At 37.9% G+C, this 13,709-nt stretch overlaps 1 protein-coding gene across 1 annotated transcript in view; it reads right to left on the reverse strand.

Moving 5' to 3' along the window:
* Positions 1–13,709, reverse strand: part of PCLO (piccolo presynaptic cytomatrix protein) — a 382,367-nt gene that overhangs the window by 181,126 nt on the left and 187,532 nt on the right. The gene's annotated exons all lie outside the window — the stretch shown is intronic.

Consider the following 13,709-nt stretch of genomic DNA (forward strand, 5'->3'; position numbering starts at 1 on the left):
CCAAGCCACTTTCAATCATTTATCAGTAGTGTTGGCTAACCGTGAAGGTCCCAGTTGACTGGAGGTCAGCAAATGTGACAGCCATCTACAAGAAGGGCCAGAAGGAGGATCCAGGGAAGTGCAGGTCTGTCAGTCTGACCTCGGTGCCAGGGAAGGTTATGGAGCAGATCATCTTGAGAACCATCACATGGCATGTACAGGACAACCAGGTGATCAGGCCCAGTCAGCATGGGTTTATGAAAGGCAGGTCCTGCTCGACTAAGCTGATCTTCTTCTGTGACAAGGTAAGCCTCAATGGATGAGGGAAAGGCTGTGGATGTTATCTACCTAGACTTTAGTAAAGCCTTTGACACCATTTCCCACAGCATTCTCCTGGAGACACTGGCTGCTTATGGCTTGGATGGACATACTCTTCACTGGATAAAAAACTGGCTGGATGGCTGGGCCCAAAGAGTTGTGGTGAATGGAGTTAAATCCAGTTGGTGGCCGGTCACAACTGGGGTTCCCCAGGGCTCTGTATTGGGGCCAGTTCTGTTAATATCCTTATCAATTATCTGGATGAGGGGATCAACTTCATCCTCGGTAAGTTTGCAGATGACACCAAGTTGGGTGGGAATGTTGATCTTCTTGAGGGTAGGAAGGTTCTACAGAGGGATCTGGACAGGCTGGATCAGTAAGTCAAGGCCAATTCTATGAAGTTCAGCAAGGCTCAGTGCTGGATCCTGCACCTGGGCCACAACAACCCTAGACAAAGCTATAGGCTTGGGGAAGAGTCGCTGGAATGCTGCCCAGTGGAAAAGGACTTGGGGTTGTTGGTCAACAGCCAGCTGAATATGAGCCAGCAGTGTGCCCAGGTGGCCAAGAAGGCCAACAGAATTCTGGCTTGTATCAGAAATAGTGTGGCTAGCAGGTCTAGGAGAGTGATTGTCCCCCTGTACTCAGCACTGGTGAGTCTGAACTCAAATACTGTGTTCAGTTTTAGGCCCCTCCCTACAAGAAAGACATTGAGGTACTGGGGTGTGTCCAAAGAATAGCAATGAAGCTGGTGAAGGGTCTGGAGCACAAGTCTTAGGAGGAGCGACTGAGGGAACTGGAGTTGTTTAGTCTGGAGAAAAGGATGCTCAGGGGAGACCTTATTGCTCTCGATAACTACCTGAAAGAAGGTTGTAGTGAGCTGGGCATCGGTCTCTTCTCCCAAATAACAAGTGGTAGGACAAGAGGAAATGGCCTCAAGTTCAGACTGGATACTAGGAAAAAATTATTCACCAAAAGGATTGTCAGGTATTGGAACAGGATGCTCAGGGAAGTGGTTGAGTCACCATCCCTAGAGGTATATAAAAGATGTGTAGATGTGGCACTTAGGGACATGGTTTAGTGGTGGACTTGGCAGTGTTGGGTTAACAGTTAGACTCGATGATTTAAAGGTCTCATCTACCCTAAACAATTCTACAATTCTTTGATTCTGTGAAGAGAGGCTAAGGGAACTGATCTTCATTAGTTTGGAAAAAACAGCTAATTGCTGTCTTCAACTGTCAAAGGCAGCATTACCAAGAAGACAGGCTCAGACTCTTTTAAGAGATGCAGAGTGAAGGACAAAAGGCACAAACTGCATAAGGGAATTTAAGCATTCTTCACCATGAGAGCAGTGAAGTCCCAGAACAGGGTGCTCTTGCTTGGAGGGTGCTCCATCCTTGGAGATTTTCAAAATTCAACTGGAGAAGCCCTCTAGTCATCTGATCTAACATTGAAATTAGCCCAGTTTTGAGGTGAAGGTGGACTACATGACCTCCACATAACTATCCCAATATAATCTGTTGGTAATCCTTTTCTCCATCACTGTGATTGCTGAGTTTAGCTAGTTAATGTTTGCAAATATAATACAGGCACCAACATCCTGATGGACTTACTGTCAAGATGCTATGGAAGGTGTGAAAGAGCAGGGACTGCAATATTTATTTTTATTAAATAAAAACTTCGATGGAAGTAAAAAATGTTCATAACTTCAGTGTTGCTGAGACGAAAAATATTGTTAGTCATGTTTGCAAAATACACTCCAGAAAAGCCATTTGCTTTTTTACATATATTTTTATATATAAATATGTATATATATATAAAGTTAAAATGTTATTTTATAACATTGTCAAAACTTTTTGTTTTCTTTGGTGAACTCCTGGGCCAAATGAAAAAATGGATAAAAAATGATAAAAATGGGTTCCTCTGCCTGGGTTATGGTTCTCTCAGACAAGTAATGTTCAAACAGGCTGTAAGAACATAAGGACTCAGAGCAGCCTACACTACTGCTGTCAAAAGAATGACTTTTACTGCCTAAAGAAATATCTGGAGGCATTACTATAAAACTGTCTATACTACTACATCACTGATCAAGTGAGCAAAGGACAAAGTCACTGATTCCTTTCCATTCTTCCTAGAAGTCTATGATATTTCTGCTGTGGATTATAATTTAGGAATCATATAAGGAGTATCAATATGATGTAAGTGATTAACCCAGACAGTAAAATTTCTGAAAAAGACAGTGATTGGTTGTAACTTTAACTCAGACAACAAGCATTATTTTATTTTACTGTTACCCTCTTACGTCATACACATACAGCAAAAACACAACTATGAAAGAGGTTACAGAAAATGTGCTCCACAAGCTTATGAAGTAAATATTACTTCCAAGCTACCTTATGCTTTCCTGAGGCTTATGTCACTGTGTTTTATTAATGCTATACAGCAGTTGAAAATAAACACTGAGTCTCACATTAATCTTCCATATATTAGTCTTAATTTTTAGGTGGGTAACTATCATTCTGATTCACTCCGTCCATCACACTTCCTGACTATCTTTGTAACTGTGGCAACTGCTGACTGTCTATATCAAGCAGTTATCTATATTTAGAGAAATCAGGACCATTAAACTCTCATCTCACACACACACTGAGGAAATCCCCAGCATTTAATCCTCCTTCAGGCCTTCCTCCATACTAGTTATTTAATTTCAAACCCTGCCTTTACTTACAGTTAGTGGCTAGCCCATTTAGCCTGTTTGGCATTTATGATCCTACACCAGGGAAAAGGCTTGCCAGGCAGTGTAAGAGCACCAGCACATTCGATGCTTGAGCTGAATTCGGCATTAGCAAACAGCTTGCAAAGTGAGTAAGGTGAGATATTAAAGCTGTATTTTGATAGGAACCACTTAGATTGGATGAGAAAAGGTGTCAGAGAGAGACCGGCTGGGAAACAGAAGTAGGGTTTAGCAAGGAGATTAGAAGGAAGATATGGACAGATGGAGAATGTGAACAGAAATTGAACCAAGATCTGAATTCATTCTGTACAAAATGCAAGAAGTTCTGGAGGAGGAGAGCCAAAAGGCAGGCTTCCTCTGTAGTCTCATACAGAGGGAGAGGAGGAATACAAAGAGAGAAATTTCAGGCTCTGCATCAGTTTCAGAGAGATGTCTAAGCCATATCCTGTGACAATGTATCAGACTTAACACTGTATTTAGAGTTTCTAAATGGCTGACTTAGGCATCACAGCACTGAGCAAACAGGCTACTGCTAATTTCTGTCTCATATCTTCATTTTAAATGCAGAGACTGTAAGAATTTATCATACCGTAACCTGTTAAGGATTCCACTCCCTGACCTGGACACTGCAGTAGGTAAATCACTTTTTTGAGTTTCTGAAAAAGTTTACCAGTGTCCAACTCTCCAGGTCAGATTTGAGAACTGTTGACAGGATAGCTTCTGAAAGTCTGAATTGGTGTCAACAAAGCCAACCTTGTTCTGTAAATAAGAGTTTTGTCTGCACTATGATGCCCATCTGTCAGCAGCCATTCACCTTAAAAGCATGCTCAGAGAAACTGGAAGCTATTAGAAAACTGTTTCTTTAAATGACATTTCAGTGAATTAAATGAACAAATGAACGTGTTTTGTTTTGTTTTGGTTTGGTTTTTTTTAATTGAGCTTTGGCACCTAGAAAACAATTTCTAATCCTAACTTTGACTGAATCATAACTTTTGCTGTGCAGAATTGATAAAAGGAAACTAGTACATGAGCAAATAACCCACTGGTTTTAATCACAGAAAAAGCAGGAAGTAAAAACACAGAAGACTCCAAAGACAGGCTTCTCAAGAGACCATGGGATTCACCTGAACAAAAGTAGTCTGTCATCTACAATGTCTTTGTAGTCAATGGAGAAATGGGTGGGATTGATCATAATTTAAAGTATAAATATAAAGTAAGTACAGGAACTGTTGTTCCCTTGGAATACTTCTGCCTGCAGACTGTTACTGGAATCTACAGTGACCAGGTCAGGTGTGATTTCACACCACCAATATCTAACATGAAACATGATCTTTCCAAACCTTCATATCTTAACTAGGTAGCCTATGTCCTTCTGTCAGTCAAGGAAGATGCTAGACCTCTCTAGGTGTCAGAAGACAAATGTAAAGAGAGGAAAGTAAAATGGCAAATAAATGCCACTTCAGCTAAGGGACAGAAGGAACAAGACAGGTGGCATTTAGGCTATTTGATTATGGACTTTATGGAGTATTTTATTTGTCTCAGCTTCCTATCTTTTAAATGAAGACTGTATCACTGAGGTCATTCAGATTATAGAAAGAGCCCTATATAGTCTGAGTGGTTAGTTTACTCGAGTAGTCTGTGACAAATGCTGTATCAATACCAACTAACATGTGGATGATAATGTGTAAGAAGAGCCATGAATACTAAAGAAAGTTGTATTTAATTTTGGAATTCAACTTTTAAAGATAATGCTATTATTCATACTGCTCGAGATATTCTTGACTTGGAAGGGAAATCACTCATGTAGGCTATCTATCCCTTTACGTTATTCCAAATATTCAGATATAACACAGTTTCACTCAAATATACTGATTCCAAGGCTTTTGTGCTATTGCAGTTATAAAGTTTGTGTTCATATCTACAACATATCCCAGGCCACAAATTGAGATAATCCATTTCCTGCCTCTACTGGACATGAAGAGTGTTTAGTAGCTGTCCTATTTACAATGATGTTTAACACAGTGAAAGACTGCTATTTTGTCCAACTTTGGTCTTCTTTCTAGATCAACACAGCCAGATTCTTCAGCCTTTCAACCTATGTCTTGTTGTCTAAATCTTTTATGATTTCTCTTTTGTTCAACTTTGATTTTTTTTGGTTTCACTAACTCTTAAGTGGTGCTGACCTAAACTGCATGTAGTATTATAGCTGAAGTCTCACCAACCACTGAGTAGAAAAATTTCAACACATATCTTACACATGCACAAGTTGTCAGCATTTCCCAGGAACACTGCTACCTTTTTGCAAGCACTTCATATTTTTAAGTCATATTAAGTCTAAACTTTTGCTACTACACCGGAACATTTTCAGTACCAATATCACCTAAACAGCTGTATTTCTGAATATGTATTTTTCATTTGTACCTGTGGTATCTTTATCATTACTGAATTTGATTTTGGGACACTGCCCTGAATTACAGTTCTGCTTTCCAAAGTAACTGTGTTTCCTATATTGATCTAAAAATGCTATATGAGTGCTTTCTCCATACTCTAAATTGCAACTGAATTATTAAAGAGTCAAGCCTATGACAAACTCTTTCTTCTTTGACCCACTTAAAACTGCCTTCCAGTTTGACAGTGACCAACTTGACCTAAGATACCTACTTCCAGCTGGCAGATGGAAAATAAACTTCTATTAGAAAATAGTAATTGTAAAAACTTTAGTTTATCAATAAATAACATTGTGCTGGAGTAAGAAAGTAAAGTAGAAGGGACTATTTGTCTCAATATTTCATACTACTTTGATTTTCAACATCAATCTGTAAACCCATATGCCGACACCTAGTTTAATTTATAACTGTAAATATAGTTATTTATCTCAACAAATTATTTTTAATATTAAATCACTGACTCAGAAAACCAGTGCATGGATAGAAGGATTTTGAGGATCAAAACCAAGGTAAAGTTAGTTCTAAAGTAGTCAAGCCTTATTAATTTAAAATCCAAAATACCTGTTAGGTGTTATTAGCCCACATTGCAATTTGAAACACTGGTAGCACAAGAGAATCTGGCCTAGCCTGTATTTCTAGAGATGAGAGGTGAAACTTCAGAGCGCTGGTAGATGATTTATGAAGTTAATAATGCAGCAATGAGTATTAACAACACACATCTAGCCCAAAAATTACTGGCTACCTTAATTTCATCCTTCTTTTATTTTTATTTTTTGGGGTGATCATATGGGGTGTATTAGCCCTGCAGATATTTTTCATATTTTTCTTTAAGGGAAAATGTAGAGTTTTGAAATTTTTAGTAGCTCATATGCTAAAAATAAATTAAACTCCAGGGATAAGTATGTCCCTGGAGAAAGTATGCCCAGGTATCAGAATTTAATGGAGATGCACTCCATTCTAAGGAATTGATTGCACAGAATAATTATCTCAATACTAGCATACCTAGAAGGGTTTCTAAAAAAACCCAAACCCAAACTCAAAAAACCAGGGAGAATTTTAAATGCACTGATTTGTGTTAAAGAAGCATCCTAGAGGGCTCATATGCAGAAGAAAGGTCACCATTCACATAGTGGAGAATGAAGACACATACAGAACATATTTTTACTGTTCTGAATATTTTGTTGTATTTAATTATATCTGATCATAAGGCTTGGGTGTACTGTGGTTCTGGGTTTCTTTTTAGTAATCTTCATATAGGACCTGTCATAGATTTTTGCCAGTATTGGATCACTTCCAAGCAACATTTAATCACATTTGGTTGATCAAGACAATATTTTACAAACTTAAAAATATTTTAACGAAATTATGGGAAAAAGTGTTGGAATTAAAGCTTGCATTTTGTTATGACATTAAGTTTTGACTACTTTGACAAGAACAAATTGGTTTTCTCTAGTTAGTACACATTGTTACAGTTTGCAGGGAGGTTTTCATGCATTCAGTCTAGATTCTTTCTGGAGAAAACTAAATAGGAAGCTCCATCCTAAGTCTATCTCAAATGTGCTCAAATTCCATTAGGGAAAACCAGTCCAAACCAATGACCAAACCAATGACTGACAACAACACAGTATACGTGCATCAGCATCAGCTACTTTGATCTACTGTTCTGCTTTTATTGTACCGAACAACTTGGTAACATAGCACAGTCAGTGCTTCCTTTCTAGGGAAGATTTTATAGACATTGATCTTTTTGGAGAATGTATGCTCATTTGCTCAGTAGAATATGATTTTCCCGTGCCTTAGTCATAGTTGCTCATAAAAAAGTGGACAGAATAAAATGCAGTAAGCCAAACTTATCAGCAGAACATGTGAAAGAAACTCACTTTTGAGTTTAGTCAGGCAATTACACTAGTAGAAATTTTACCCTCCTACCACTTATTCAGACTAACTACAGTAATCCATGGCTTGACAAGAGATGAAAGCCTGAGGCAAAACAGAGCTGAAGCAGGCTAAAACTTACTAGTTGGTATGTGCCCCTCTGTCATTCTGTGCCTGCTTGGTTCTGCTGTATACATTTATAGTCTGTACTTACTACTTTAAAGAAGGGAACATGATATTGGCCTCTCTCCACACCCAAACCTCAAAGTATTCCTAAAATGGATAACCAAAAAAGCAAGTAATCTGGAAATAAGTGGAAAGATATTATTGTACCTCCATTCTTTGTCTTTTATGGAAGATAAAAGAGTGAGGGATGGGATTTGTGGCCAGTGGCATTTTTTTCATGTGTGTGTAAGAGCTGACTTAAGAGGAAGATGGATAAGATGACAGCAGGTGAGAAAAGACCCAAGTGACAGAATACCTGGCTTTTTGTCAACTCTGCCATAAGTCTCATGCTTTATAAAAGATTGTTAAGGGTTCCCTTTGAAAAGCAAAAGAGTGTATACTGTAATAATTTTCTATTATGCATCAATGTCCCTTGGTTGAATAGAGAAGGTGTGAAATCAACTGATTTAAAAGTGTCAGGCAAGACAGGCTGACCTACTTAAATGTGCTTTAGAAAATAATGTTTATATGATATGTTGACCAAATGTGGGGTAGTCTTTCTGTTTTGAAGATCTGACAGATGGAAAAAAGATGCCTCATTTGAGTCTCATAAATGTTATTTCAAAGGATTTCGAACACAGCACAGGAAGCAGTAGCTTGAAATGTTAACAGGACTCTAAATTGTAAATAATTCAGACCACTAGTGGAAAAAGTAATCTTAAATCTAGCTAAACTCACATAGTTAAAAGAGACAATAGGCAAATCCTTTTTACTATTTAGAGAGGGATAAGACTGTCTAGAAATGTTTCTAGAGATGAGTGAGATCCTCTTTTCAACCCTGTTCCCAGTGAACTTGTTTGAAACACACAGAAGAGTGTGTGACTTGATATTCAAGCACAAAAGGAACTCAGTAGGTACATGTACACCTCCTCTGGATTGCTGGCCTGAATTCAGTCTCAAAATAAGATGTCCTGTCCATAAGCAATGAACCAGCCTCATGTGAAGCTGCAGGGGGCTCTTCATGGATGCAGGAACCTGTGTGCCTAATCAGACCTGGTCACAGCCTATTGCTAACTGTGGTAACATACCATCAGGCAGACCCAGGTATGCAGTTCACAAACTGCATGCAAACTACATGAATCATGCAAATCAGGCTGCTCCCAGACTGTTCTTTAAGACTAGTTATGCATGGCCAAAGTGAAGGACCAGTTGTCACCAGTGCCTGAAGAAGTGTTTCATTAAAGCACAGCCCACAGGCATCACTCAGAAGCAAAGGAAAAAAACCCTTGCACTTTCAATCTAGGTTACTCTAAAATCATACTACTAAAGATGGTTCCTCACTCAACACCTGTTTGTACTTACATGCAAATAACACCTGTTTCTGCAAAAGGTAATGGTTCCTTTATATTGAAATATAATTTTTACAGAAAACAAAATGTTCTTCTTTTTTTTTCCCAGACTAGGGGAAAGTCCACAGGACTAAAATGGAAATTTAAAGTCACTGAATTAAGCCTTTTGCAGTTACAAACATGTGACCACTTTTTTCTCAGACCACAAAACACTTCTGAATATTTTACAATAAGTATAAAAGCTATAACAAAGTACCAACACCTTTCAGCTGGAATTAGGCCCATATGACAAGAAACCAAGGGAAACACCAATGTCCTGTGCTCCATCAATAGCAGAAAACTGTTACCTGAAATTCTGGCATGCCACTAAGAAAGAACCTACTCCCTGCTTCTGAGGAAGTTAAACAAACAGAAATGCCCAACCCCAAAACAGGTACTTATCCCTACTCTTTATTCATTACCGAAGCAGAACATTCCTCACTGTCATACAACTCTGGTGATTACCATAGTCCTGAATAAACAAGTAAACCATCATGGATATAATATATGGAAGGTTTTAATTTTACCAGGAGCAACTACCCTGTTTCCCCTCTTCAGTGCCCAGATATACAGCAGGTCTGACACAGCAAAGGGCAGTCCAAATCATTGAAGTCCTAACCTTCAGTTTTAAACTTGAAAACTTTAGAATACCATGGAAGATAAAACACAGATTAATGCGGTTTGTTTTCATTAACTTTTAAATTTATGCCATTTAAGGAAATCTACATTTTAAAAATCAGTATAAAATCACTTCCGCTCTTACTACAGCAACAGATGAAGTCCTGCAACTCTTACCTAAATAAAGAAACAATCTTTTGGCAGTTTGTTTGAAATCATTCTATTTTTTTACTACAGTATACAGATTTGAATTACATTTGCCTTACCATTGCAGCAGCTCACATCAGATGAAAAATTTGAGAAAGTCTGTTAACTCTCTTAATAAACAGATCGATATAATTTGTTCTAAGTGTTGAAGCTTAAATGTACAGTTTCTACCCTGAAGCTGACAGTCTGTTGACAGATGTGTCTTTGCATCAGTTTCACTAATACAAACACTTTTGCTGAGTCTTTACGCACTGCTTAGTTGTAGATGTTCTATGTGTGTCACGGTTCATGTGTGAGATCTTTTGCCATTTACTTCAGTTTAGTGGAGCAGGCATCTTGCATCCAAAAGCAAAAGGAAGACAACTTCCACCTTTGATTACACATATGCAGTGTGTACAAGTGCCAAACTTCACTGTGACTGGCATGTGACTTGATTCTGTCATGCACTTGTATAAAGCTATTTATTTATTAAACTACACCGGTAGTCACAATTTTCTGTTGCTGCTGAATGGATGAATTTCAATCTCCACTCCACTAACACTTCTCGGTGTCCTGTGGCTTTCACTCTGTGGAATCCTACCATGCTGGACTGCGGGGCAATCTATCAGTCAATGTTGTGGAGCTCATTGCCATTGGGAGCTCAAGTGGCACAAAGCTCACAAAACAAGAAAACGAGGCATCTTTGTAAAGTATCAATTCCAGAGGGGTGGCTTCCACAACTTTTTTTGGTGCTGACAACCTACAGCTCACAATTTTTCCTTGACACAGCTACACTTGATTACTAATATATATCACAGAAATGTACAGCACATAAGAACTGCAAAATGGAACACAATGGAAAGCCATACTTTGGATTAATAGGAAGCCACCACCTATGTTCATTCAAGTGTTCATATAGAGGCAATGACCATGATAGACAGTAAATGAAAATGTAATGTAAACATATAACTTGTTATCTGAAAATTAAATGTGCCATCATTGAAAGCAATATTATCTGGATACTTATAAATATGTGATAAGCTGCCAAGTTATTTTTCAGCCTTTCACTTGTACTAGGTTAAGTAAAACACTGTAATAACTTCCTATAAAAGGTGCATGAAAGAATAAAATTACATTTAAAGCAGCAGTTCTAAAACATAGAGACATAATTTAATCATCTCCGTCTCCACAATCCTTTTTCTTGAGATGTTGTAATAAATATATTTTTCAATGGAAGAAGTACATGAATGATGAAAGTGCATTGCCTGAAGGACAAGGTATAATTTCATTGTAATCCTTAGAAAGAGACCAATTTTATTCTTACCCTTTTAGTCCCACTGATTGCACAAGGATCAACTTTTTTGATGAACTGTCATAAAAAGAAGCCTGTGAAACATATACATGAACACACGAACACCCTTTTTACCTGCAATGTTTATGAATGCAGACAAAGACTAACCCTGAAACAAGAACTATTAAAAAAATGATGGGATATTCATCCTTGCAAAAAATATTCACTCCATTTCCTTAAGGTAGTGAAAGATCAATCTTTCATTTCCATTTTATTCTTTTATGTTCAGCTCTAGTAAATTCTCTTTTCCAGAGTGAGCTGTTTCACAAGTTCTTCTGAACTAAATTTCATTGTTTTGAATGACATACCTGATCCCTTCTGCCTTTCCCTTTTTATAATTAGGCAATTAGAAGCTCTCCAGTCAGGAAGCACAGAGAATTAACAGACGAGGACTTCAGATGTTGTGGGCACTGTACAAAGAATAAAAACCAGTCCCAGTGCCAAAAATATTTTAATGTTGAGGAAACATCTGACTTTCTCACTTAGCAGGATAATCCAAAAGCAACCCAAAAATGTATTTAAACTCAAGTACAACAATGATATGTTGCTATAACAACACAGTTCTATAGTTGAAAAAACGTCAACAAGGTTTACGCTTTGTCAGCAGTGACACTGTGTGCATGTAACTTTTCAGGAAGAACTTTTGAGTCTGACAGAAGGTACAAAAGAACAAATCACTGTCCACTCTTTCCCGTGCTTCCAAGATGCTGCAGTCCTAAAGCGAGGTTCTCAGATGGTACATACATACATAGATGTGCCAGAGAGAATACTATAAGTCTTGTGGAAACTAGGAGAATATTTAGAACTTATAGTGCAGATCCCTCCTTCACAACATAACTGGAATGAGTAATTGAGAACTGAAACTGATATAGCAACGGCAAAAGAAATTTATACCCATATTTCCAGATGCTGATGAGGTCACTAGATTACCTTCTGTAAGTGACACTCTAAATATTTTATTTTTTTGTCACATATCTCTTTTCCTCCTTTAAATTTCATGTACCTGATCCCAGCCTAAGCTAACTGAACCTCAGATACTTAATTAACAAAACTCTATCAGAAAGAGAGGGTGTAGCAGACTTAATGATTGACATAATATGAGAGCTGAAAGCAGCCATGGTGGTCATGGGAGGATACAGAGCAGTTTCCTCACCATAAGCGACATGAGAGAGTGCAGCCCACTTGATATTCATGGAAGTTTTTTACTTTCCTTGCACTTGTCTACTTGCACCCCATGTTCCATAAAAATGTCCACCTCACTTATCTAGACTGTAAGTACTTTGAGACATGGGCTAGTTGCTGCTTGATGGGTGCATGCTAATAAGAACAATATAGCTCATTACTGTTTGGGCTCAAGGCAAATTGGCAATAAACATATGGTTAAAAAATAACAATTATGTACAAGCCCTTTGTTTCCATGTGTCATTAATGAATACTGTGTGTGTTCAAACTCTACTCTAAAGACCTTTAAACAATCAGCTGTTTATAGAGTTTATCATCCATCATACAAAGTATATAATTCATATCGAATATATATGTATCTATGAACTAAGTGAACTAAATAATTTGTCCTCAATAATAGTTTCACTACACTGACAGTTATTTTACAATATTATACCTGCTCTCCAATATCTAGCAAAACCCTAGACTTTCTAACTCATGAGTGCCATTCTTTAAGGTGCTGTTCCAAACCCTCTACATGAAACTTTACTGCTCGTGCTAGTGTCCCCACTGTGCTAATCCTGCATTAGGGAATGACGTTGATATAGAGTGCCAGTGCCACGACTATGGTTTTCCCTTCAAACTTCCAAGTACCATTTTCCAAGCAGTAACAGCATAGCATTTAATATCCACACAAATACACAAAGCTGCAAAAACTGCTTACAGTGGGAGCCTTGGAGGGCATAACCAGATAATTCTGCACTTGAAAGCCACCACAAATTATCAAACATAGAGAACAAACTCTCTTTATTCTTTCCAGCCTGTACTAATCACTCATGTATTCACAGATAACTGAACATAAGAGATAAAAATTGCTGAAGAACTCGGATGGCAACTCTTCCACAGCTCTGCCAAATAAGATACTGACCCTGCAACTGACAGAAGACAATGGATTCGGACAAAAGGACAACCAAGAGCATGTTAAATTATAAATGCATTTTTTTTAGCCAAGACTTCTTCCTCTTATTCATAAATAACAGACTGATTCCCAAATCAGAAATCTTACTGCTCAAGGAAAAGGAATACTGCAGAAATTAAAAATTTTAATCCTGGTGATGTCAGCCTTATTCAAAATTGCCTCCTCTGACCCCATGAAACACAGCCCTCAATATATGCATAACTTCCTGATAATTGTCCTTATCCAAAAAAAAAAAAACCCCACCAAACCAGAAAATGGATTTGTGATATGAGTCCTTTTGGTCTGGGAGAGATAAAAGATGTACACATTGGGACACAAGATTACCCACAGAATCACAAATGGCCAAGAAACCTCACGGGCATCAAAAAGGACAGATAACTAAGGTGTTAGCTGCCTCTCAGAAGGCACATGCAGTAATTTCAAGGTAAATGCACTACAGACTGTGCCACAAGAGCTGGGTGTTGTATGATTGGAAAGAAAATGCTTTTAATTTTCTGAAGAATTGGCAGTA

Source organism: Strix aluco, chromosome 5, assembly GCF_031877795.1.
Source record: "Strix aluco isolate bStrAlu1 chromosome 5, bStrAlu1.hap1, whole genome shotgun sequence".
NCBI lineage: Eukaryota > Metazoa > Chordata > Aves > Strigiformes > Strigidae > Strix > Strix aluco.